At 39.0% G+C, this 27460-nt stretch overlaps 1 pseudogene; it reads right to left on the bottom strand.

The window, feature by feature from the left end:
• Window positions 1-325: 325 nt before the first annotated feature.
• LOC137274088 (uncharacterized) lies at window positions 326-24709 on the bottom strand (annotated as a pseudogene).
• Between the last annotated feature and the right edge of the window lie 2751 nt (window positions 24710-27460).

Here is a 27460-nt window from a genome sequence, read left to right as displayed (position 1 = left end):
CAGATAGATGCTTATCACTGGATTGTCTGGTCCAGACTCGATTATTTGCACACCGCCGCCATATAGCTGGAACGTTGCTGAGTGAGGCGTAAAACTAAACTCACTCACTCACTCACTCACTCAACTATTAAGGCTGGAGTGGGGAAGCAGTTAAGTTCTTCAGAAGTTCAGGAAGTACGAGACGCATGTACACTTGTCATGGGCGATTTACATCCACTGTGATCAAGACGGATGTAAATGTGATATGAATTGGTCACATTTCTCCACTTTCTTTTCTAATATGTATAAAGGGTGTCATATAATGTGTCATTCCTTGTAGAAACTGTCAGAGGTTGACGTAAACGTTGCTTGACTCCAGCTGCCGCTTGACGGACTCTAGACAGAATGAAACATCAGCCTGAAATCATAGAAGGTTACATCTATGGAAGGTAATAAGGAGGCTAGTGACACTCTCTTCGTCACCATTTTCCTATCTGATTCATAGTGAATGTATCAGTAAGAATCAGTTCGTAACTGGACAGGACGTGTGAAAGGAAGTATTCCAGAACGTTTACCAAGTCATTACTCCGGATAGTCCTGGGGATCTATAAGGCTAAACAGCCCGAGTCGGATTTTTTTAAATGGCACTGGTTCAACTGCCTCCGCTCCCTTTCTGCCCCTATCAGTGAATGTATTTAATTGCCTGTTCCACATATCTTTGATTGACAACTACTGCTCAGTAAGATGTCTTCCTTTTGAAGTCGTTAACCGTTTTCACCTCGATGTTGTACTCGAAGTCTATGTTGTACAACATGCTGTCACAATGACCAACTTACTAGTAACAATACCATCAGTGATAATGTGACTTGGGTTATAGACATTCTCCTCCGATTTAATACAGTACGATTTAATACGTTAAATACATATAATGGCGTAATGACAATTTACGTAATCAACATGCATAAACTATGCTAATGTTAGATTTTTACGTTAACGTTTAACTCGTTGAATCAGACATAACACATCTTTTGAATATATTGAAAATATCACTGCATCAAGGACAAGTAAGATAGTGAAGGACAATTACTTTTAACGAAAACCGCACACATTCTGTATCTACATATCTTAACGAGTGAACGTTCTAGACAGCCATGCACTGTTTGTACCGGGGCATTAGCTACCTCAGTAAAAGGCGGACCTCCAAAACGTGTGTATAGCTGTCGCATGTTGTTAATGACGTCCACTCTACCATCGTCCTGCAGTCTGCTAGAAATATTCACCAGGAGCACCAGAAGACGACAGTCTGTCAAAGAACTGGGACAAGAAAAAAATGGGTGAATCAGTATGCTTTTAGTGCTGCTTATTTCAACTAAACAGCTGTGAGAATTTTGACGACCAATCATGATGACATTACGTCATCCAAGTGTAAGAACAGCGTCTTAACGTTCACGTGTATATTTAAACCAATGATTTTACACACAATTGTGCAATAATGGCATACACGCATAGATAAGGTGGGGAAATTCAACCGTATAAATCTTTATTGATAGGTGTAATTATAAAAGAGATAATATTTTGTTTTATTTAATGGGAGATTGCAGCAGATGTACTTACTCAGAGATAATAGTGCAGGAACTTCGTTGTGGATCACTTGTCCATGTAAGGAAACTATCAATCATCAGGCTGATGTTCGGGACCCGTACACTTCCTGCGATGTGATAGTGCTGTACGCAGATGCTACTGTCACAGTCCTGGAATAATGAACATCAGGACTTGTTCAGTGTAAAACCTGAGCATTCACTTATGAAAGTTCCTTAGCTAAACGTACTAACTAATAATCCATTATTAAATCAAGTAACTCACACAAAAACAGAATATCTTTTGACTGACTTACCAGTAAATTGATGTCAATTGTATTCATCAGAATGTCACTGGACAAGGTTGTTGACCTGCCCATGCTCACTGCAAATCTCTTCGTGGTAATGGGATCATCAGCTGACGGTAGATATCTCTAAGAAGGGATAAACATGGCGAGCTATTGAAACTTTCGGCCATGCATTTGATTTGGTACCTGGTGTATTTTCGGACTGTGTTTAGTTTTAAATTATCCCAAGGACGGTTATACAAGACAACGTGAAACGCTTTTCCGTTGCCATGTGACACGGTTTTCAAGTCCTCGACATACCCGTGCAGTGTGTTTCGTCAAAATGTTTAACTGCTGCTCAAAACCGCGATATAAAAGTGACATTATTCAGTGACGTTAATTCAACCCTATCACTCGGTTGCTCACTGATAGTATTTTAAATGTTTCAGAGAGTAAAACCAACCAGATCACCGACAGCAAAGGTTATCAGACTGTACGAATCACTGTTGTAAACCTGATTCCACAGTTCCTCTCTGTCCGGATGTGACGTCATTATGAAGAATCCATTGCTCTTTGTGTAAGACTGTAGGTATAGAACACGAAAACTATTAATATGGTTAAATGAGTATTATTTTCAATACATTTCTTTGTGTATGTGTACAGAATTCAACAGTAGGGGTATGTAAACTGACACACGAAAATATAAACAAAAACGCATGATACAGATGTACATTTAAAGAGAATCTTCCCACTCACGTGAACGCTTCTGGGTCCGAAGCTCTCTGAGTTTTCTGAAACTGAACAAACAAATTTTAAATAACTCCACTTCAAAGAACTGACGATTAACATGAAGTAAAATATCCCAGTTTGTGGCTCATTGGATCATTATGCATTTACCTACGTGCCACAGATCAGAGTAAATATATACGGGCCGATACAAAGTGACATCGAGGTATAACACTACGGAAAACAGGGTAAGGTTTACATGAGTCCATATGGTTCTGCCGATTTAAACCCTTTTAAGAAAATACATAATCCATTTGGTTTCTGCAGAGATTGTTATGACTAATGGCTGATTAATGAGCCAATAAGGAAGCCAATATGCATCTTAAGGGATCATTGTTCTGACGTGTACTCACCTGGCTGTACATTCCTCAACGCCTGGGAAAATATACAATCAACATTTCAACATCACTCAGTAAGGAAACAGGTAATGAGCGGAACATGGCTTTTCTTTACCAACTGATACATATTTACTTACGGTTACTCGTGAAAGCACCCATTTAGTTGGGTGACTTGATGAGATGAATTTATACTTTGAAAACAACTTCTTCAAAATCCAAAATGTTTGAACGGTTAAGACCAACAGCTCGTCACGCCGAAAATACAGGTTACATTCCACACAAGGGCTCGGTGACTGTGGAAAATGTTGCACGCCGTGATATTCTGAAATATTGCTAAAAGCGATGTGAAGTCTCACATTCTCCAAATATGTAGAGTAATGGCGATAGTACTTGAGGTTTCCTGCTCACAACATGCATCGGTCTCCCTTTGTCATTGGCTAAAATGTTGCCGAGGTGACATTCAATTTTAGCTCACTCACTCCCTTTCCATATCTGTTAACATCTATATACACACCGCCAGATGTTCTCGCACAGTCCTGTTCCCAAAGGTTATATCAGACACGTAGTCCAGGTCCACCTGCCTTATGACGTCAACGTTCACTGACGTGTCACCGTCTGTCACCGCCTTCGCCACCGCCTGGTACACGAACATATACTGCTCCTACACACACACATAAAGACAAACAGGCATGAAACTACAATATTTATCAACAGTTTTAGTACTGTCGAATGTATTTGCACAATGATCTGTACCTTTGTCTGTATCATGTTCTTCCTCTGTCCTCTCATGTTGGAGACGAAGCTGACGACGTCCACAACGCCCTCTGCTTTTGCCTGCTCCACGAGGCTGTCGATGGTGATGTACGTCCCTGTCCTTCCAATACCAGCACTGAAGGGAGACGTAAGTATAGCCTTTCATGAAATATTTAAGTTTATTACCCACGAGGGAGGACATATCGGGTTCACATTATCCACATGATGCCCTCGGGCAAAATATCACTTTGTCATGGTAGAATGAGGTCATGAACAATGCCATGACCTCGCGTTTCTTCTGTGAAGTTTGCGTTCTACATGCGGCGACGATGGGTAGCCAGCCCATGGTTGAAAGTAGATTTTGGTTTATTTTCCTGAATTTAGCGACTTCGGTAATACACAGAATATCATATTCGTGCATATAACATACCATGTTTACGACACTCGTGCCTAAATATCGAGTGCTAAATACAACATTTAAGCCCTCGTGTTGGAAACATAGTATGATATGGGTTCTCCTATAACATCCTTTGTTTAATATCTGTTTCATTTTGACAATATGAAAGCAATGTAATTGAAGTTTTGTATCACACTTTAACTGAGACAACATGATGAGAGACTGAAATATAATGACTATGATATAGCTGAAAAGTTGGTCTTGTACAACTTTTAACGATGCACTGAGCCATCCATAAGGTGGCTGTCTAAAGATAACTGTCCATATCGTCGCCTTTCATTCAGGTAAAGGTTTCTGATATTCCAAAAGATGGAAAAGTGATAATATGCCTGCAGTGGACTATGATCGGCTGAGTCTGTTGTCCAGATATGCCCTTGACCCTCCACATGAAGTCCAGCAGGGCAGCAGTGTCCGGTACACCATGGTCTGGCCAGCTGGTGAAGTGGAGGTGGTTGACATCCCGCATGTTCCTTTCCTGGTCATAACAAATATATTCATGACACACGATTGAACGAGTGTTCATTACCACAGCATAACTGAACAAAACCCACTGGTAGGTAGGTAGGTATGCAGGTAAGTAGGTAGGTAGGTAGCTATAGGTAGGTAGGTTTGCAGGTAGGTATGCAGGTAGGTAGGTAGGTAGGTGGATACTTACATACGTATGTGTGAGATAACACGGTATAATACCTTTGCATTCTCCACACACAGGTTTGTTAATGTGAAGTTCGATAGCCGTGTTGCCGATACCATTGTAACCATAACATCGCCATACTTCTTTGTGCCTTTCTCAGGCCAGTATCGAAGACACTTCATCTGAAATAGAGATGAAAAATATGCAACAGTTCCATCCATCGTTGGTTTAGCAATTATGCTACGAATACCAGTGCATACAGACCCCATCTTTTCAATTACACTTTTTCACCATTGCAGTGTCCAAATATAGTTACCTTGCCCGCTTCAACGAGACCGGTTACCATGACAACAGTATTGCATTCCCTCTCCCAGATCATTCTCCAGAAGTCTACCACCACTTGATTGTTGTACGGGCCTGGAGAATACATTAGAGTTCAGAAGATAATCATCACATTGAAGGTATTTATTGAAATAGTTAGCAACTGAAAAATCGGTACCTAATATACGTTTGAAAAAACAGATTTGATATAAATCGCCACTTGTCCTTTATAACAACGCGTTTTTTTCTATTTGTTTGTTTGGGGTTTTTTTGTTTGTTTGTTTGCTTGTTTGTTTAACATCGCACTCGACATTAGTTCAGGTCATTCAACTGTTCATCAACAGTTCAGTTCATTTCAGTGTTAGTGTATTACATTGACATGACATTACATTGACAGTGCGCTGCACTGAAAGTGATGTATATTGACAGTGCTGTATACCGTGCACTGACATCACTGTGCATCGACAGAAATGCATTGATAGTGGTAATACGCTGACAAAGCAGTTCATTGACACCGTCGTCTTTGACAATTCCATAGACTGACAGTGCCCTATATTGACCGCGCACTAAATTTACAGTGCGGTACACTAATAGCGTAGTTTAGAGTGCTCTATTTTGCAAGTGCTCATCTTTGCAGGTTTGCGTCTCTTAACAAGTTACCTTGTGCTGCTATATAGCGCTTGTCCTTCTTGTAACCCTGAATGAAAAAATATGGCCATTATTGGTTAAGCACATCACTATTTCTGAAAGTTTCGCTGCAACACTTCAACTGAATTTGGTTCCAAAAGTGTACTAATACCGTGCCAAATGAGAGACCCGTGAAGGTCCGGGGTAGAATAGGCCTTCAGCAAACAAATGCCTGCCATAAACGGCGACTATGCCTGTTGCAAGGGGCGACTAAGGGAATCGGGTGGTCAGACTTGCTGACACGTGTCATCGGTTCCCACTTGTACAGATAGATGCTGATTGTCTAGTCCAGACTTGAATTATTTACATACCGCCACCACATACCTGGTATATTGCTCAGTGCGGCGTACAACCAAACGCAATTGCCAAAATGAAATATGTAATACACTTGGAACGCTTTTGCAACCGGTTCATAAACAAAACTCAAGAGGTACGTTATCTTCAGTTCCAGACTACTTCAAAATCAATACTAAACAGGTTTAAACCAGTGATAGTGATTCTCTCGCTCTAGGACTACACGTTGACTGATATTCTTCAAAGGCATTTAGAAGATGGTGAGGTAATACAAGACACGTCAGGTGGATAATGACGAAGGGGCAAGAATTAGCCTTGAAACGTCGTGTTAAAAGAATTAAAGAAGTTGTCATCCATAATAGTGTCTTGTATTACACGTTGACTTATCAAAATTCTCGGACACCCATGTCAGGTATGGAACATGGTCCAGAAAATTAAAGTTAAAGGTACTAAATCTAGTGCCCATCATCTTAAACATGGAGATCAATTACTTTCAAATAAATCAGATATTGCAATTAACTGGGTGAAAGCCTCGCTAAACTCTCTTCCTCTTCTAATTATGTACCCAAATTCCAACAGTATCAAAAGCAACAAGAAAAGAAAACTATCAATTTCAATTCAGATAACGGGGAAGGTTATAATGAAACATTTTCTATTCATGAACTCCATACTGCTCTTGATCAAGTTCATGACACTGCTACAGGAGCTGATAACATACATTATCAACTCCTGAAGCACTTACCAGAATCCTGTTTAGCGGCGTTCTTATATATTTTTCATGATATTTGGACTTCCGGGAAATTCCCTTCTTCATGGCGTAATGCTATAGTAGTACCAATACCTAAACCTGGACGTGATCATACGGACCATCCAATTATCGTCCTATTTCATTAGCTAGCTGTGTTTGCAAGACCATGGAACGCATGATAAATAATCGACTTCTTTGGTACTTGGAAACAAATAACCCCATAACACATATACAGTGTGGTTTCCGTAAATACAGAAGTACTGTCGATCACCTAGTGCGACTGGAATCATTTGTTAAAAACGCACTGATTAATAAACAACATGCTGTGTCTATCATTTTGATCTCGAAAAAACATATGACACAGCCTGGAAATATGGCATTTTAAGAGATTTACATGACTTGGGCTTGCGAGGTCGTTTGCCTGAATTCATAGCCAACTTTATAAATAACGGACAATTTCAATTCCGCGTGGGTTCTACCCACGCCTGATCATTACAATCAGGATCAGGGTCTTCCACAAGGCAGTATTTTGTCTGTCACACTTTTAGTATAAAGATAAACAGTTTATCAAATGTTTTAAACGATTCAATTGATGGATCGTTATTTGTGGATGGTTTTAGTATTTCTTCTCATGTTAAAAATATTGCAGTTGTGTTTAAACAAGAATGAGAATAACAATAAATGGTGTCTTCAAAACGGCTTTAAATTCTCTAAATCGAAAACTAACTGCATACATTTTTGTCGTAAATACAAACCACATAAAGGCCCTGAACTATCTCTAGATGGCACGCCAATTAAAGTTGTGAAGGAAGCTGAGTTCTTGGGTCTAATCTTTGATTCACACGTTTTTATTGCATATTAAATCCCTTAAAACTAAATGCCTGAAAGCACTTGACTTGTTGAAAGTGGTTTCAAATTCTAAATGGGGAGTCATCAAGCTACCCTTCTCCATCTATATCGATCACTCGTGAGTTCTAAACTTGATTAGCTTTACAGTATGTAACAAAACTATAGTCCAACCCTGCATATAAATGTGTTTTCAATGCTCTGTATGAGGCACAATAAGAAATCTTCTCTTGTTCCGCCGCTTGGTTTAAGAATTAAACCTCTTATTTATGCTGCCAGCATTGAGTTAGATAATATTGACCCTTCTGGTCTTCTTTCTTCTCCTCATTGGCAATTGGTTATGACCACAGTGGACCCAACATTGACCGCATTTGAAAAATCAGAAACTAATGAATTACGATATAAACAAGAATATAATCAGTTAAACATACCTATAGCAATTATAAATCCTTATTTACAGATCGGTCCAAGGACGGTTTCGCAGTGGCTTGTGCCACTGTCATTGGATCCAGAACAATATCTTCTAGATTACCGGATAACAGCTCTATTTTCCCTGCTGACGCTAACGCCATATTAACGGCTCTTAAATATATTCACACCCTAAACATAAACAGTATATAATCTCGATTTCTTGCCTTCAGGCCATTAAAAATATTTCTTGTAAACATCCACTTTTAATTGAAATTATTGAATTGTATGATAGTCTTGGTACTGGCCAATACGACATCGTCTACTGTTGGTTACCCAGTCACGTAGGCATTTCAGGTGACACAATGCCCGATCTTGCTGCTAAGGCAGTTCTTAACAAATCTGTGACACCGCTTCTTATTCCTTATTCTGACTACAAATCTAACATTAGAGCTTCCACTCGCGATCTGATGCATAAGAAGTGGGACACCCAAGTAGGTATAAATTAACTCCATGAAATAATACCCTACACTGGTTATACGTACTTGAGCTGTCAGTCCAGATTTGAAGAGGTTATTTTACGACGATGTCGTATTGGCCATACACGATATACTCATGCATACGTATTGAAAGGTGATGATCCTCCGTTTTGTATCCCTTGTGATGAAATAATCACAGTCAAGCATATCCTGTTTGACAGTGTGGAGTATTCCACAAGGAAAATTCACAAGGCATCAGTATTTTAATTCACGAACTATGAAGGATCTTTTTAATAACGTAAGTTCTCATTTAATCATTGCATTTTTAAAAGAATTAGATTTATTACCTGAATTGCAAATAGATAAATATTTTATTATTGGAAGTTTAAATTCTTAACTGTGCTTGTTAGTGGCTGTATCCTCAAGGGCTGTTGAAGTACTGTAAAACTATTGTCCTCCTGAGAGGGTATGTAAGTCCACAAACATTCAAAGTAAATTCTAAATTTCCAGGTTTTATAACAAGTGTCTTTTTATTGTATGGCTAGATTTCCCAAATTGCTGACGGCTGAGGGGATGAAGTAAATCCAGCTGGGGTCCATACAGGTAGCAAAAGTACTGTAAGTCCCCATGGCCCATAGTATGGTGATCTACCTTCAGTTGTTAGAAATCTATAGCACATTTTTATATTGTATTGTCCTCTATAGATAAATTGTTTTAGGTATGGTTACTAGTTTTACATTCTTTTCTGTGATATTCTAGTTGTTTTACTGTCCTTTGTTGACAGGTTTTTATAATACACATATATTCCATTTCAGTGTTATGTTCCCGTCACGATATGGCTGAAATATTGCCGATGTGACGTTAAATATTAACTCACTCACACGTTGACTGTTTCACTCCTTTTCAGTGATGAATGACATATACGGTACGTTTCCCAACTGAATATCAGTGATGTTTCGTTTCATTCAACTCACATCGATGTAGCTGGCGTTGATATAATCTCCCCCGCCATCGCCATCCTGGAGCAGAACGCGGTTGTAGTCATCTGTGGAAGCAGAGTATAGACCATAAGCATATATTTCATATCAAATCACAGTCTAGGTAAGAGTAGTTAAAAAGCAGCTACAAACTCGTTTCGTGATTCAGCTTACATGGGTAATATCCTTTAAATCGGTTCTTCCCATTGTTCTTTGGCATTTGTGATTCCTCATAAGGATGAATGAAGCCATCCGGTAGACCCTGTAAAAGAAGAATTAACTGAAATTCTCCATTTTGATGTTTCATTTTATGGTGAATTTGCATTTGACGTTAATAATCAAAAATAACCTTAAATTCATATTCAGCCAGTTCAGGTGTTTCTTCAAATTCTCGAGTTCTTGCTTGTAATGAAGACACCGGGAATACACGACCGACGTCAGTCTCATCTAGGTTGTAGTAGTTTCTGTCAGTGATTTCCGCTGCTTCCTCTCGTTGCGTTGTTGCCTCATAGTTCTCCTCTTCTTCCTCGTTTTCCATCTCCTCTTTCTTCTCCTCCTCTTCCGGCTCCATATTCTTCCTCTCCTCCTCGTGTGGGACATCAGGTTGAGCCTGTGTTAGTCTCTTTTTTGAAGCTGTTGCAGATTGCTTCTCTTTATCATGTCCAAAATTCATGTAGACATTCCCTGCATTGTTTTCAAAAAGAGATGTTACATAGTAATTAGGTCCATAAGTTTGGTTTATGAACTTAGGAGCACAGTCTGAACCTGTTTTTGATAGTTAAGGAGAAGTTTTTCATTTTTGGAACCCGAACTGCCCAAACCACGGCTATAGTCATCTGACATACCTTCATCTTGAGAGCTTTGTTCAATCTTCGAGACCAGTTCATCATTGCCATGCTTACTTTTCGAGAGTTTCCTTCGTCTGTGCAATGGAAATGGTTTTCTAGTATTCTCCATAGATTTTCATACATAATGAGCAAAGTCTTTATTCGGCTTAATTAAATGACGGTGTATCATCCATGTGTTATAACTGATACTAACCTGATGAAGACGACGATGAGAACCAGCGCGAGGCCAACAAGCACAACGCCCACCACTCCAGCATATGTTGGTAGAGAGGCAAGGGGATCAGATGACACGGCCTCTTGAAACACTTCTGATTTCATTTCACAAATGAAAGAATTTTCAGCAAATACGTATCGATTCCATAAAAAACACTTTACAATGCATGTTAAAACACCGACAAAAGGACACATACAGGAAATAGGGTAGATGCAGAAAGCAAGCTTGGAAATTCTACTTTTACTGCTATTGAGGACCGTTCGATACGCTGAATGAAGTGACATTTTGTAACCGCTTAATTATGAAATATATAAAAAGTTACATCAATAACTGAAAATGCATGACTATGATGTTATATACATGTATTCCCCAGCAGTAAGACCACTTAGCCCTCTAAAGTACTTAAGTCGGTTAGGCTATTATGTTATTCATTTATAAATCGTGAATAAATATTATGTATTGTCAATGGGCAATACAAAGAACACAGCTGACAGAGTCGTGTTGCCTAAATTCACAGATAAAGAAATTTAATATACACACGTGCGTTCGTTCACATAACGGATGGTATGTTTCCAACCAATGGCCTTAGTTCAGTTCCCTGTCCGAAAGACCCTCACAGAATGAAAGCGTATACCTATACAGTCTGATTATCAACTGTGACGTTTCTCTGACGACCTTGCAGGTTTGCATTGGAGATTTAAGTGCTCTTTCATAATTTTAGGTGAGTGCGTGAGTTATTAGATTTTACGGCGCTTTAGCAATATTCCAGGAATATCACGTCAGCAGACACCAGAGTCGGGCTTCACACATTGTATCCATGTGGCCTATCGAACCCGGACCTTCGGTGTGACGAGCAAACACTTTAACCACTGGGCTATCCCCGTTGCACATAGCAATGAGTTTCGAAACTAGTACGCTATTTATATAAAACTAATATATCAATTTAAATCTTCAACACTGTGCTTACATTTCACTCCTCCGTTTAAATTTTAGTCTGGGTTTCTGACCATAACCTGAAGATGGTTCAACACCCAACCGACCACACACGTATTCTTTCACATGTGGCTACAAGCGGTTATTATTGTGTGTGTGTGTGTGTGTGTGTGTGTGTGTGTGTGTGTGTGTGTGTGTGTGTGTGTGTGTGTTACGATGGTAATATGTATTGTAAACCTGGTCACTATGTAAAGTGTTATGTCACCAGTCACCAGTAAACCAACCACCACAAACACTGCAATTTTACCAGCACCGTTACCTGTGCAGTCAATCCCTGTCCAGCGTGTCACACCCAATGTCACAACCCCCTGTTGAGTTACAGGATGAGTTCCCCATACAGTGTCTGGAGGCGCAAGTCTCTCTACAGTTTGGACCATATCGATCATGTTCGCAACATGCAACACATGTCATAGCATCATTATGTAGAATTGGTACCAATGATGCATTTCAAAGCAATGAAAACTAATTAAGGACTCACCCTCCATACAATCTATACCCTTCCACCCTGCTTTACATCCGGGCACACAGGATCCCGTCACATGATCACATGATGAGTTTCCAGCACAGTTCCTGTCAGTACATTGTTTGCTACAGTTTTGTCCATAGGTCCGTCTGGAACACACTGAAAAGTTACAGCCAATACTAGGCACATGTAAAACCTTCCCTGATATCAGCAATAGGCTTGTTACTGCGCCTGTTACGTGTCTATATGGCCGAACTAGTTAGTATGTACAAGTCATGTACTGCTTTCATAATACCTACGAACAGATTCTGTTGCCAGTGAAATGCATAAGAATGTAATTTAGGAAAAAACACAATCCTGGTAGTAATAAAACGTGCCTTTGAACTTTCGGTTGGGTTCAATGACGAGTCAATGTTACATCTCCTCGAGATTGAATTGAGAGTGCCATAAATTGCATGAAATTTTCAAATGTCAACATGGAGATATGTTACACATTAACCCTCACTATAATGCATCTATGTGACGTAGCAACGCAATGGTATAGTTCGGTATAATCGACTTGCTATTGCGTACCTCCTTTACAGTCCACTTCTGTCCATCCAGGGAGACACCCTGTATCACATGAGCCAGAATGCCGGTCACATGACGATGTATTCGCTGCACAGTTCCTGTTGCTACACGTCTCGTTACAGTTGGCACCGTAATGGTCTTGATCACACTCTGTAAATGAAGGCCATCGTTTTGGTTTACGATTTCAGTATGGGTTCAAAGGATTTGCAGCTTGAATCAGCTTGAATATGGGGCAATGGAATAATCTTAATAATTAAAGTAGATTTGTGACATCGTTGCATTCTCTGCTCGCTCCATTACTTTTCAGGAATGGAGCAGTGTGTACCAGGTTCAAATTAAAGACTCCATTTTGTCATTTAATTTTAATAACAGAAATATTCCCAATACGTGGAATGTAATTTAAGTCGGGTAATATCCTCGTAACTCTCCATTTCTTAAAAATAATGTGCCTTGTTCGCACAGAGGTCTCGGCTCCATTATATTTAAAGAATGGAACGTTACTCGAACATTATCCTCTACTTCATGACACAGAAATACAACAAAATACTATACAATAAAAATGTATATAAAATGGCTAAGTTCGAAGTCCTCCTTTGCAGCGACTACTCACTGTTAGCAGTGTACATGGGTTCTCAGTAACCTGTGTATTTAGCAATGGAGACTTTCATGATGTACTTTCAGAGTATCACCTATATGTGTGTGCCTACCCTTCACACAGTCTGTGCCCATCCATCCTGCTCTACATCCGGAGACGCAAGATCCTGTCACATGATTACATGACGAGTTCCCTGAACAGTTCCTGTCAGTACATCGCTTGCTGCAGTTTTGTCCATAGGTTCCATGAGGACATTCTGTTAAAACATACCCGATACTGGGTCAATATAAAGACTGAGTACAATATAAACCTGTGTTACCGTATCGTGAAAGCGGCATTAACATATTGGCCGGTGGTGAAATACCCTTGTTAGCGATCACACACAGAAGGTCCATAGTAAAAGTAATCACACAGACAGAATGTATATATATATGTAAAGTAGTCCTTATGATGATATAGCACGTCACAGAAGGGACACAGTCAGACAATATTTCACAATGGCATAGTTACCATAGTTACCATGTACAACAAAAAGGATTTTAGCCGGTCCAGCGTTTGATATACCAGTATCTATATGACGAAGCATATCTTGATTCAGCGACTTATGAATACGGTATACCCTGTGTACAGTCTACTGCAGTCCATCCAGCAAGACATCCGGTGTCACATGACCCAGTATGCCGGTTACATGACGATATATTAGCAGCACACTTCCTGTGGCCACACTTTTCGCCACAGTTAACTCCATAATGGTCTGTGTCACACTCTGGAAACGAAAGATTCTATTCATACACGTATATATGCAGAACCATTCCTAGCATATCATCATGGATATATGAAACAGATATAACTATTTCAGAAGTTTGTCACCAAAAGTTTCTTTTGCATGTTAACGCTGTTTATGCTGGATCCTCACCTATTGAACAGTTTTGTCCCCGCCATCCTGGCCTACAATCGCCAGCACAAATACCACTGACTCCATCACAGGGTGCATCAGAACAATGGCAGAAATGGTTGCAGTCCGTGCCAAAGGATCCTTGACTGCAAACTTAAAGTAAAATTATTATTCCGCTTCTTCGTGGACCATGTCCATGAAAAATTCACGTTACTTTCAATATCGTCAGTTAAATATTGTTTTTGCTCGAGCTGACCATTATCGTGTTTGTGTATGATGTCTAACTATTATTAACTATTTGGCAGTCCTTCCAGATAAAATGTAATGTACATTGCGGCTGCAAGATCTGGATAGAAAATTAGTTTGTGGGAAATATTTGCACAATAAACCTCATTGTTTTCTCTGTGAAAACACCTTTTCACCTCTGTGTGGCGTACGTGTTGCAGGCCTGTGAAATGTAGAAAGCGGTCGATTCCCGTTATAAGACTTCATAGAACTATATGTCTTGCCAGCAGCTGGTTATGTACTTACTGTACCATGGATATAGTTATTGGATCATATACTATACTGAGTCCAAAAAGAAATTTCACATTCTTTCTTCGGGGCACTATCAAAGAACAAGAGATGGTAAGAAGGTAAGATTGTTCATTCCTGAGATCTGTGCGATGTACTCGATACACTAACAGTGCCACAATCAGTTCCATTAGGCTACACTGTCGTTCAAACACATGGGTATACAGAATGTCAAGTCACAATATCGACGTCGAGAATTGAGATTGTCAGCCCACACCGATTTCGAATGGTCTGTGAGGACAGTGGACCTCTAAACATCTCAGCCCTGGTTCGTGTAGCCGGCAGAAATCTGTCACGTAGGTGACGCAGGACGATTTGACGGTCTACTGCTCGTGACATCAAACGTGGACGACCGAATCTTGGGCGATCAGAAGTGGTGCCAGTCTGTTGTAGACGACACCGCAAGCCATACACAGTACGACGGCTGCATCCCATGGCTCTTGCGACGTCAATAACTGATCTTCTCGCTTGCAACATGCCAACGGTACGTTCACGTTGCACATTTGACAATCGTGTCATTTAAAGTACCGTTAGAACTGTGGTTTAAAATTGTTTTCTCAATTCTTGAGGCCAATCACGTGATCGACTGCACGTGCAAAACTTGATTTGGCACTAACGTCATTTGCACGACGAATGGATGGGTTTGAGTGGGTTTTGCTAATGTTTTTCTAGCATCGAACGATAGGATCCCATTTCGGATGCATAGATTTATCAACAGAGAAAATTATTCATTATTTTTAAAATTGCATTTTGTGAAGTTTCTTTTTTGACTCAGTATATTTACAGAGCCTTGAAAGGCTACATCTTAGTGTCATAACAATAAATTCGACAGGTTATTGTAGCTGAAAGATTTTACAATGTATCCGCCTAGCGGGGAAACTGAGGTCAACCCAAAACTGGGAGCTGCGGTTTAATAGGCTCCACTGCGGTGAAATGAAATGACCATAGTCGACAATTGCGTACAAATGTTGCAAGCATAATTTCCCAGAGTAAGCAACATGCAATTACAATATATACTTAAACCTGTTACATTATAAGTTTTAAATGTCCTTGTTAGGAACAGACGTGGATTAGACTAAAACGGTGTCAAATTTTGTTGGTACGGGAGTGGGTTTGTTGTGTGGGGAGGGGGTTTGTTGTGTGGGTTGTTACAAAGAGATTTCTTTTGGACTAGGGATTTCGGTCGTTCTCTTCTCTTCCGGTTTCGTATTCTTGGAGAAGCGTTAGTCGTGTCATGAACCTATTAATATTTGTATTAAGCATGTAATGTCTACTGTCAAAAGGAAGGTCCGAGAATACTTTATATTTCTGGGTAACGTGAGGAATATTTCTGAATGGTAAATACTGTGGAATTAGTCCAAAACCTTTCATGTCGAACCGACGACATCGATGAAAGGATAACAAGCATGAGTGTTGCAACTGTGTACATGTATAGTCATAATTATGTAAAAAGAGCAAAGAAAAGCACTGCACGAGGATCAACAACAAAACCTTTGTTATGTCTACAACAGTTGTTTCTGGATATTGCTATCAAACGTAAATGGCAAACAATTGCCATCTGGGGATAATTAACGAATCATAGATGTGTCATAGATGTGGTGAAAGCATTTGTAAAGGTGAATAAAGACAAATCAGCCCATACCATATACCTCCACCTCGCAGAGATTTAGAAGCTTCTGGCTGTTTGTGATGGTGAAGTATTGTCCCTTTCCATCACAGATCACATCGTACACGTCGTTCCCTTCTGTAATATTTGTGGGGAATGTGTAGCAAGGTGTCGAGCTGATGGAGTTACTCAGAGAGATAACAGCGGATTCGATTAAGCGAGCATCTGAAATAGTTATCGATGTACGTTTGTAGAAACTGGAGCGGAATCACCTGGCAGATCATCATTCGTTTAGACACATTTAGGATACCTTTTCACTAGGGCTGACTATTGAGTGACTATTGACACATCAGGTGTTCCTAACGAAGCTGCCTTAATGGCAATCTGCTTCGCCGCCTACATTGGACATGACAACGAAAGAGATGCAACACGACGTGTCATTAGTCTCCAGCAGACTGGGATGCCCAGATCCTGGTGGGCTCAACACCTTCGCCTGCATTTAATCTGTGCAAATTTCTGTAAACAGTGATCTGATGAAGCCCTGTTAAGCTACTGAGTTGCTTAACAGATGTGACACTATATTCATATAAAACGCGAAGTCTACTTTTGAGTTCAGCTTGTGACATCGCGTCTGATTGTTGTCGTCTGCTAGATAACAGGTCACATGACCAACCAGTGAAGGAAAATAACTCCATCCGCTTACAGATGCAGACGTAAAATACCACCATATGTGAGTGTGGGTCCAGGCACCACAAACCACGTTGGAGAATAGTACAGCTGGCTGAATAACATTGCTGGCCAGCCTCATCCTAATCTGTACAATCTTTTGTCTATTTTGCAGAATGGACAGGCCTATGTAGAGGCAAGAATTATTCAGCTGAATGTAAATGGTGTTATGAGACCAAGGAAGAAGAAGTACAGGCAACTTGATGACAGACTTGAGATGTTCGAGACAGAATTTCTTAAGCGGCAGATGGTGTTTGATGTCGTATGTTGAATGACGTTGAAAGGAGTCCGAACTGACAAAAATACATAGATATATGACATTCTTATGAATGCCTTCTTTGTTTGTGGTGATTTTGAAATAATACATTATGCACATTGTGACTTTTTGTCTTTATTAACCTTATATTCTTCTGCGAGGGTTAACGGCGACCCGAAGTCTGATACAAACTGTAGCTTAGTTGGCTATAGAAATGTCAGTTAACTGCATCGTTACACTCGACCAGAGATCCAGTGAACCATTTTTAGCCACCTGGGAACAAACCTATAAACAATTATCACCAAAGAAAGTTGGTATGCGAGAGAAAACTGCCCCATTACTACCAACTACTATCGCCTCGTAAACGGCCTCGCTATGCCCGAGAGTTACGACGTGAGATTTAGACATGGCTTTAAGGCCCTTATAGCCGTCATGGTAAAGAAAAACTGTGTTTCTAAACAATGAGGAAAACCCGAACTGTTACGGAAGATGATAATACCCGTAAAATCGTTGAGCATCCCGTAAAGAATTAAAAACAAAGTTACAAAACATTTTAAACATAGGAGTTAGGTGATATATATATATATATATATATATATATATATATATATATATATATATATATATATATATATATATATATATATATATATATATATATTGGTGGTGTATATATATATATATATATATATATATATATATATATATATATATATATATATATATATATATATATATATATATATATATATATATATATATATATATATACCACCAATACACCAATAAAACATACAAGTGCATACAAGTGGACTTTAATACACCATAGACGAAACTGATACTATCCGGGGGCTTATACCATGGAGATGAAACTCCCCGAAAAGCCCCTGAACGTAAGCCTCGGGTCGTTAGGTAACCAGTCTTGCCAAAATGGGGGCAGCGTAGTATTTACGTTTGAGTAGAATTTTTAAAAAGGACAGCAGATGTTAACACACATGTTCTCGCGATACGTTTGCGTTCTTTAACATGTTTTGGGAGGGAAGGCCGCGGTATATGGCCGCCACTGTGCAAATATTTACTGCCTCACGTTTAAATGCTCATACTGTGGGTGGTGCGTTTGCCTAGGTGGAAAGAGCATGGTAGCAACACATAGTGAAATAAAAATAGGTATATCCCAATTATTTTCAAGATTCAACCCAATATTCTATAGCTTCCGTAAGCTTGACGTCGTAAATGACCAAATTCATCCACAGCGATGGCAGAATCTGTTCTCTTTTCTGACTACTGCCCCTGATCACAATGAAAACAAATGAAAATAACAACCAGAATATTGTTAGCATGTGTATGCATACTACTTACATTTCACTGTCATGCATAACGTTGCCAGAAAAAACGAAAGGTTCCTTCCAAACGTACCTTCCTGCGTACTCGTGTCGTTCAGCACGCCATTTTGAGAAAATCACTTCTCAATGATTTCATGTGCACGTCAACATGGTTATACATATTTAACATTTGAAGTTATGAATGAAGTTATGAATGAAAATACACACGATTACTTCAGTCTTGTATCATGCATTTTGAATTGTAATGCTTCTTTCGTATTTTTACATCCGTGTTTTCGCGTGATTAATGTCAGTATATGTGCATCTTTTGGTCTTGGATCAACACTTGAGACGATTCTAAATCAACTGGCACCAATTACGTCAGAATCAAACGGCGTTAACTCTGGCAAGTTTAGACCAGGCATCATGATGGCATAATATTGTGAGGGTCATATTTTCATTGTAAGAAAAGAAATGAGCATGTATTTTCAAACATAAATATTAAGAAATTAAGAAAAACATTTTGGTTCCCATAAAGAAAAAACGTGATTTTTTGGTGTGCACATCCCCTTCAAATGATAGAGTTAGTTGGTAGTAATATCAGTCAATGTGTTGATGACAGAATGGAGTAGCTACTTAGTTATTAAATCATATTTTGTATACTTCACTTAATTAACAATTTGCTAATGTGAATATGATATGTTGATAAGGATACGTACACCTATTACGGTTGTATATCCTGACGTCGTGTATCCTGTATTGCTGTCCCAGGTCCACTGTCCACGTACTTGGAACACTTCCTGAGTGGTAACAGGAGTTGTGAAGCATTTCCTGGTCCCGGTTCCCATCTACAGCTTTGTCTGCTGACCAGGCAGTACTATAGATACCAGAAGATGTGGTGGCACGTTCCTTGTAGGCAATGTTTTCTGTTTGAAAAGAAAAAATTCTAATTTTCACAAAAAGTACCTAACTATCAATAATGATAAATGTAATCTCACACCAATATATATATAGTCATTTCAATTATATCCGTAATGTCTTTAAATGTAATTGCAATATTCATTTTCTCACAACTTAGTGCACCTGACATATTTTCAATATGAGCAAAACTATTAACAACATGGTGATTGTTTGGATCTTATCTGTGGAGGCCAATACGGCTTTCCACATGTCGTCCATAACAACCTCACACTTCCAAATATGTTGCTGTCTTAATATATGCCCATTATAACCGTTGAATCACTGCATCACCAGGAACACAGTGATGTGACGACTGCGTTCTGTTGGCATCCGGGCGTATAGGCAATTTGGTGGAATGTGAAGAAACTGTAAATATCAACTGTGTACTTGTAAGGTACAAACAACACAGTTTTTCACAACACAGTTTTCAATTTATTTGGATATCCGTTTAGATAAATGTCCAAATTTCGAAACATAATACCTTTTTGACACGTTCTCCCATGTCCTCCGACCCAGCCTTCATCACAGCCACCGCCACAAACTCCAGTTGTCTGGTTACAGGAGTGTCCACAGTGGCAGCTGTAGCTACACGAATCTCCAAACTTCCCTTCTGGACAGGAGCCTGACAGTTTATATTAAAATCACAATCAATTTGACGAATTATTTTCCAGCTGCTCTTTTTCGTAGGTAGGTTTGTCCACCAAGGACTAATTACCTAATACAACAAAACAGCAACACACAGTGTCTCGAAATCGTTTTCGTACAGCTAAGACGCCAAGGACATTTGTGTTTCTGAACTGCTTTCAAAGATGACAGTACCAAAAAGTAACTTTAATGGCATGCCAAGAGGTAGTCTTTTTCTCAAAATACACGATGGAAGATTAAAAGTATGTATGGCGGAGGTGTGTCCTGTCCTAACGTCGGTGTTAACATGAACATCAACCACTAGTGAGTCCTAATACGTTTACCAAGATCCAGTCCTCTGATCCATAGCGAGGAATTGCGCCAGCAACGGAGAGCACCATTGTAGGATTAGACGTCCTTTTCACATCCAGGCGACAGGCAGGAACGTTTTGGGTGGTGCCGATTCCGACAAAACTGTAACTTGAGCGCATGGTGTGCAGTTCATTTGTCTAAGTATAAGTCGGTATCTTCCACACGTTACCAACGACGTCGTAAGGAGAATAAAAAGCGTAGTGCCACAATTTGATTGCAATTCTCTTCTCAGTCGTCCAATACTCATGGGTGACAACGCTAGAACTCACTGCCCTCGAGCCATCATGGCATAAATCAAGCATAAAGCAGAACAACGCCGTCGAAATGTTGCATGGCCTGCAAGAAGCCAGATATGAGCCTGTGGTCCTATTTTGTTTGGTTCTTGTGGTTTTGTTATGTTTCTCATGTTTTTTTCTTTTGTTTTTTCGGTGTTTCTGTACTTACATTATAAAGTGGATCATCCTTGATTTGTACTCATTTATGTATCAAACTTAAACAGTACTTTGCAGCCTGCTCGATGTTGTCTCTGGTAGATATTTTGTGCAATTTGGATGTAGCCACACTGAGCTTTCATCTGAAAATTGATCATTATTCATTGGGTTTCTGTGCACCTAAAGCAGTTTGAAGGTCTTATTTATTGGTGAAACTATTTCTTCCTGCTCAATGCTCAATTCCATCTCCAATCTCAATATATCGCCGTAATTTTCTCTGTGATCATCTAGTTCCTTGATTGCATAATTCAGACATGATCTTTCCAACAATCTCTCGGTGGTCACGTTTGCCATTTGGGAGATTATTTACGAAGAGAGACAACTCTGGCACACTTCACAACTATGATTTGCGTAGTTGTCCTCCTCGAATTAAGGGTGGTATAACACGTTACAATTGGATTCTGCAAACTCATTTGTGCAGAAAGCTCCGCTGTGTTCAGTGTCTAACAAATGATTTTTAAAACCGTTGTTTTCATGGGTATTTTCTGAGGATGAGTTTATGAAATGGCCTTTTATTTGGAACAATAAAAATTCATATGGCCCATAGGTATGCCTGGAACGAGAATACCTTTCCTTGCCTAAACCTCCAGCTTTTCGGAGCTGCAACTATATAGAGCTGTGGCTATATGTAATATCACACATAATTCAACATCTTAGAGAGATTGATATATTTCGGCCAGGGGCAAAGACAGCTGACCAACGTGTTTAATGGGCATATTGTAGAAGTTGGTGAGTCACAGATGAAACATACAGTTTTATGGAATACAACTTCTTCTTTATTACGTTGAGGGACGTTTCAATGGAATTGGACGGAATTGTGTAAATAAAACAGTTTTAGACTTCGTGCTAGCTTCAGACACCAACTCTGATGCTGTAGGTATTTTACAGGCCTTCGATGACGTATTACGTAACAGCTTGTTTATACACAATACACAACTATTTACTGTGTATGCAAATCTTTTCTCGTCACTATATTGATGAACTATTGCCCAGGTTAAGTAGAATTTTAACTCACTCACTCACTCAAATCCATGAAGCGATTTTTCATTTAACAGACATTTAAACAAATACGTTCAATCGAGTCAGGATTTCTGTATTTAGACCTTATTGTTACGAACAGCCACAAAATGTGTTTAGTGTTTTCTTGAGCAGCAAAGCTGAAATGTTTTCGAATATTTTTCATCCTTATTCGTAGAAGTACCATTTTTTCAAGAAAAATATCGAACTGAAAGAGACCACTAATTCTTTATCGTTACAACCGTACATTCTTAAACGCAAAAAACACTTTCTGCACATATGTCAGTTCGCTTTGAATAACTATGAACGTTGTTTATCGTACAAATCATCCTTTGAAAATAAATTAGGTTTTGGAATGTGTCACACATACGATGACATTCAACCAAACTTGTTACCAACAACCTTATTATCATATTTAATAACGGTTTGCCGGAACCTACACGTTCAAAACATGTACTAACATGTTATATTTTCATTTCATGACCAGATTCTGCCAAGGTATCTCCTCGATATCTATGCCATAAGAATTAGGTACTGGCCATCATGTACGACAAAACCCTTTCCACATTCATGATAATCATCCGCCAAAGCAGAGTGGATTGAACAACCGTGGCTATATAACAAGTATTACTTCTTTCAGCAGTATAACAGCTGCACGATGTTGTTTGTAAACAAATCGTGGTCCACGCGATTCGATGCCAGAGCATGTTTTTTTTCATGAATCGCTATGAAATAGGGAAGATACCTGGTGTTCGCTAAAGCGTGACCGTATCCTGCCTCACCGATGGCAACCGTCATAAGCATATGCTACGTTTAGGCAATTGTTCACCTGAAATATTTCGTATTTCGGAACGTATGGTACAAGTCAGATAACAGACCTTTTTATCGCCGAAACGCCTTGAATTGGGCGTAGAAAGGAATGTGAACGCAAAAATATGTCAATGGATCACTGAAAATTAATGTTTACAAATTCTTTATCCACACTATAGGCATTCTGCAAACCAGGATATTTTAATTCCTGATACCCGTTTACACGTAAACACGGCGTTCACAGCACAGTCACCACAGGGGCTTTTATTTAAAAAGAAGAACCATTTTTTGCAAAAAAAAAAAGAAGAAACGTACGAAAAGGCATATCAAACGCTCATTAAAGGAATATTGATTTTTTCATTTTGATTAATGTCGTTTTATCAGCGATGGTTGGGGAAGGATAGTAATGGCACTGTTACGGCATAAATTGTAATAGATACAAATTGTAATAACCCTTGACGTAAATTGTAATATAATATTAACTAAATTGTAATACGCAAATTGTAATACAAATTGACGTAAATTGTTATAATTTTAGTTACCGTAAAATGTAATAAATATTTACGTAAATTGTAATAAATTGTGATACAATTTACTTTTTTATTACAATTTACGCCTCAACAAGGCTCTTCTGAAGATAAGATGGCGAATGAAACTGGTTCATCATGTTTAGAAATCGTCTTCATGCTTGAATATAGAGTGAATATGACTTCGATATTAATAGTCTTTAATAATAATAGACTTTAATATAGTCTTTTTACCACCTTAATAATGGCGTCCTTTAAGATTGATGGTGATCTTGGATGGCATATGTTGTCATTTGTACTACTAGGACAATAGGATCCGTTGACGTTTTTGTCAATTCGTTCATTACTATTATGCAATTATTATCGATTTTTTATCACAATTTTTCAAAGTTTGAATTTGTTTCCGAGTAAATACTACATTTACTTGAATTTTGATCATGACAGGTACTGAAGATTCAAGATCCAAGATTCAAGAATGAAGATCCTTTATTCGGTATCAAAGGCCTGCAACCCAGAGACCGTGTATACATACATATAAAGCGTATGTCTAGTCACGTCACAATGTATATCATTAACATTTGTAATGGTTCGGTTTCCCATCACCAGAAATAAATGAAACATTGGTAAAATTGTCAGTTGACTCCCTTAGCTGTCCACGTACAGCTGTCTGTTTTAGAATAATAGTGTTACTGACAGGTATTATATAGGTATGTAACAGTTAATTTTGTAAGGCAAGGTGAAGTTTGACATCCGTAACCAATTTTGAACAATTTAGTTCAACACAGCGTCGTTCATATTATTCGTATTACGTCACATAGCGTTGATGTAACTGTTATTACGTCATTGATGTATTTTATAAAGCGCAAACCTCCAGGCTCTCTGTAATGCATATAAAGCTTGCAATACACACTGACTTTCTATCGTCTGTCCTTACCACGCTTTCAATTCTGTTGAAGTCTGTTGTAACCCATAACAGTACCCCTCATTATTTCCACATATCAAAACTGCAATCGAGAGTGCTTGGGTAATTTTCATTAAATAGTTCCTAACCCAGTTGACCTAAACTGGTTGTGAATATCAATGGAGGAAGAAAATAGGAACAATCCTTAAATGTGTTCACTTAAATAGTGACAGTGAAGTTGTATGAAAATATGCACAACCCAAGACAAACAGAAAGATTACATCAGTACATAGGCAGTGGAGTAAACTCACCCTGTGTATACAGCATCCAACACTCTGTCACCACCGTCCACAGAAGCAGTGTCCTCACACCCGCCATGTTGGACAACAAGGAAGTCATACACACCAGGACTACGTCGCATAAAGCTTCCATCTAAATGGGTGCGATCATGGCGTGTATTATGTTTTGTCACCCTCACACCCTCAAGTCAGTTCATCGCCATGCATAAATTGTTACGTCTACCAAGGGACGTATTTTGCGAGTTATCAAAGGAGCTCCAGGGACGCCATTTGATCTAACTAAAAATGTATATCTTTTTCTTTATGTACACGGTGATGGTATTTCTCTTAGACCCCGCCTTAAAGCAATAGGGAATGTTATGTCCATTGTTCTTGGAAGAGTTTCATTAGCATAACTGATTAACTGACCAAGGGAAATATTTTTTTTAAAAAAGACATAAAATTGTCCTTATTTTGATAAGCTTCATCATGCCTAATACATTACACGCATATTCAATAAGTGTGCCCTCATGGTGTAAACCGTTTTATCACAGACCATATAATAATATATGGTCTCTTGTATAATCATGCACTCTAATACTAAGTGTACTTTAACCGCTGTTAGGAAAAGAACTGCTGCTTTCAGTACGTGCATAATAAAATCCATCACAATATTGACGTCTGACGTTTCTATACTGATTTATAAGTTTAAGTCATTTCTGTTTGCATTTTGCATTCATACATTTCTTTATTTTCAGGTCAGTCTCACGAGTAAGCGGAGAGCTAGCGTTATGAACGTACGCTGTTTGAATAGAACATACAACATGAGTTGTAAGCCGGATCTTCACGGGTATAGTGTATCTGTCCTACTCCAATATGTGTTTTGTCCTATATCACGTTCGACGTCTCCAAAACACTTGAATAAAGGAATCCTTTCTGCATACTCTTTTCATACAATATTATGTGAACCTGAAATGGACAAGCCTATTTTCAACCTGTTAATTCTACATTCAGCAGCATTAAAAATAAACCCTTAAAGTTCATACTTACGTCAATGTATTGACATTAGTTGAGTTAATAAACTAGTATCATGTAGCTGTGTATCACACACCGTCGTCCAGGAAGTTGTAGGAATATCCCTTCTACCTTAGTGGTCATACTGGCTTGACATCAGCTTAGGGAGAATTCAATATCCCCACATCTGTTTACACCTGTCTCACAACACGAAGTGTATGATAAATAACTTCCGGAAAGAAAAAATTGCGGCCAATATTTCACACAGTGATACAGAAAAGTTATTAATAAAGCTTCGGCTCAAGGATCTGCTTAGAAGAGCTTAACGACGTACGTTTTTAATTGGAAGAACCTCATTTGTTAGCTATATATGACGTCCCTATTCGATGGAGGATGTATATCGCCATCATTAACACATAAGGTCTGAATTTCGGATTAACACACAAAGTCTGGATTTAGGGCTTATTACCGTAACTACATCTTTGACTGCATTTACTCGATCGACGCAAGTCATCAACTACAACTGAAACACCCTTCTGGTCAACTTCCCTAAAAAGATGTTAACATGTCTGCAAAGAGTGCAGAACTCTGCTTCTTCTGCGAGATTGATTACATGCAACCCACTTTAGCTCTGGGATGTCTCAATTAGCTGTCAGTTCAATAGCGAATCTCCTATAAAATTCTGTTACTGACTCATCGAACCCTCTACAGGGAAAACAGCCCTCTCTACCGTAAAGAACACATGTGTCTATAAGCCATCAAGATAATGAGTATACGACTAGAATTCACACACCTAAATGCCTACCGAACCCAACTAATCTACGCACATGCATAACTTCAGGCTCACTTACCAACCTACCTACCACCGAACCAAACACACACACACACACACACACACACATGCACGCACGCACGCACGCACGCACCCTAACCTACCTACCTTCCTACCTACCTACCTACCTACCTACCTACCTACCCACTTGCCTTCCTACCCAGTATGACGGATTTATTAAGACTTTTTGTTAAACTAAAAATTTATGACTGGTATCATTTTTACATTAACTGAAACCTACATGTACTAAGTGCTAAAGTATTTATGGTATCTGGACCTCTTCCATATACTTGAGCATGCTTTTAGGGAAATGCAAGGATTGATTAAACAAAAGGGAACAGACCTGGAATATTCAGACTCTCCTTGGTGAGTCGAAACTCAACAACCCTGCGCCCAAACCCATCGTTTTGTGTGGTGTGACCAACAAAGGTTTTACAATCTAAGTGCCGCATGTCAATACAAAAGCCACCGATGCGGAACAAAGAAACGTGTAGTTGAAAAGAAGAAGCGGTTTACAAACCTCAAAATACATGTTTGATAGTTATTGTTGTAATATTTGTCGTAATATTTGGTGTTTAACCTTAACATATGTCCCAGCTTCTGGTCACTGCACGTGTGGCCAGTAAGTGAATGGTTCTATTTGTGACGTCTTTCAAAGGCGTGTGCCCGATCAACGATTTATAACTAATGTATTGTGTGTCGGTGAAAACATACTGATGAATTGCATTTACCTCTGTGTTATTTATATCGCAATCTGTAAATGTCCTTCCCTTTTGAGAAAAAATGCATTGTTTATCGTCAGGCTGAAATCCTGAAAGGGATCGATTGTGCACCGTGTTATAACGTCTATGAAAGCTGTCGTAAAATCTCTTAACAAACCCAGTTTTCACAAATAACGCAAAACCTGTAGATATACCAAGGCCTTGACAGTGAAAGCACCTTCTGGTATGATTGGTTGCTCGTATTTTTCATTTCACTGAAACATTAACAGGACCCCTGTCCCGA

Source organism: Haliotis asinina, chromosome 2 (genome assembly GCF_037392515.1).
Source record: "Haliotis asinina isolate JCU_RB_2024 chromosome 2, JCU_Hal_asi_v2, whole genome shotgun sequence".
Lineage (NCBI taxonomy): Eukaryota > Metazoa > Mollusca > Gastropoda > Lepetellida > Haliotidae > Haliotis > Haliotis asinina.
Note: the sequence above shows the minus strand (reverse complement) of the source record. Positions and strands in the feature narration are given on the sequence as shown.